This window comes from Pinus tabuliformis, chromosome 4_1, assembly GCF_031772625.1.
Source record: "Pinus tabuliformis cultivar Carrire ecotype Pingquan chromosome 4_1, CPIR1, whole genome shotgun sequence".
Lineage (NCBI taxonomy): Eukaryota > Viridiplantae > Streptophyta > Pinopsida > Pinales > Pinaceae > Pinus > Pinus tabuliformis.
Window position 1 is genome coordinate 524,381,433 of NC_142303.1, and position 1,947 is coordinate 524,383,379.

Genomic DNA, 1,947 nt, shown 5'->3' on the forward strand with positions numbered 1-1,947 from the left:
GCTGGTGGAGTGAAAAATTAAAGTTTATGCCTAGGATTCAATCATTAAGGCATGTGGAAGTCTCACTGATTGAGATGTGATGCCACATCTTAAGCGGGTGGAGTGAAATATTAAAGCTTATGCATAGATTAATCATTAAGGAATGTGGAAGTTTTGTTGGATGGTGGTGAATTATAAAGCTTATGCATAGGATTTAATTATTAAGGAATGTGGAAGAATGTGAAAATATGTAGTAGTTTAAATATGTATCTGTTTTATATATTTGTTGATCATACGTATCTATTTCTTTCTCCCAAATCATTTTTTATTTAAACATTTTGTATTTAAACAGGACATCTTTCATATATTTTTGTCAAATCTCAAGATGTGGTGAGGTCCACACAACAGCCTATGTAAATGGCATTATCAATCGAGCCATGTATGCTGATATCATCCAAAATCATGAATATAATATAAATATATAGCTTTTTTTCGTGCTGTTAAATATATATATATATATATTTTTGGAAAATTATAAAAATTTTGGTAAGATTTTGATAAAATTTGGTAGCTATTTTTGTAAATCTAGGTTACAATTATCAAACTTCAAGATTTTGGGTGTGTTAGAGGTTTTTGATGGTGTTGAATCCATTTCCACCATCAAAAACATGATTTAAACACGGCTATTGTAAGATTTTTTGAAATTTTTTTGCCCGGATTCCGGCTACTTTTGATCATTCAAGCAATTCCTCTGCCTCAATATCTTTCTTCGTGCAAATAGTGTTAGAAAAAAGTCGAAAAATGTGGAAGTAGTGTTGGAGAAAGGTGATGAGTACTTTTGTTGAAGAGATTTTTTTTAGCTATAATATCAAAGCATTCATTAAATTTTAAGAGGATGTGAAATTTTTTTAATTCTCTAGATTTTTCTATTTCTCTTTTTTTCCCGTAGAAAAAATCCTAATTTTATTCATAAGATAAAATTACATTTTGTAGACGCTAATAAGCATATGCAGAAATACTGTTCCTGTTTTCACAGAAGACAACTAAAAAATAAAAAATAAAAAGCTATTCTTTTCTCCCTTTCTTTTTCTCCACCTTACACCATCCCCTAGAGTTGGGGGTAGTAGTTACAATGGAGAGCTGATTTTCTGTTATAGTTATGGGAGAGTCCTTGTCCAACTCAGATCCTTCTGATCCATGAGTTCTCATGTTGCAAATTATTTCCTTTCCTGCTATCTGGGGATCGTGTTGCTGCAAGGGGTCTTCCTCTTGTTCTTGCATTTTTTGTTCATCCTTTTCTGTTATGTCTTCTGTGTCTTCTTCTTCTTCCAATGGCTCTGTATTTTGCCATCCTTTAGGTTTTCTCTGTTGCTTCTTGTTTGTCATTCTACTCTGTATCTTGAATCTATGAATTGCAAATGAAATTGAAATATGTGGCCATTCTAATTAAGGTATTGAACAACAAAACAATTGTCTTCACTATTGAGGAAAGGAATGAGAAATTCAAATTCGTTGGTGAGAAATTCAAATTCGTTGGTAGACACATTCTTGCGACGTAAAAAGAAAGAAGGGTTTTGCAAAGAATTCTTCCATTTTTTACAAATAGTGCTAAACTTTATCACAACCGATAAAGGGAGCCACATGAAGACAAGTTCAAGAGCTTCGAATGGAAGACAACTCCAAATAGTTGGATCCATGATGAAACAATGAAATCACCTAACAATAAAAAAAAACACATTTGATATCAACAAAACAATTGTTGAATAAAATTAAAAGTAACAGACATACATAATTTACCACACAATTTTCCATTTTGTTAAGGACAAAAAATGTTAATGTTTGTGTAAGACTTAAATTTTAACTAATAAAAAATAGTTGCTGAACAACTTGGTTTTGTTTCTAGATTCAAGATCACATGGCTACCTGTTTTGTATAGTAGTGAATTTATTTTAGTTATATGTTTTAATT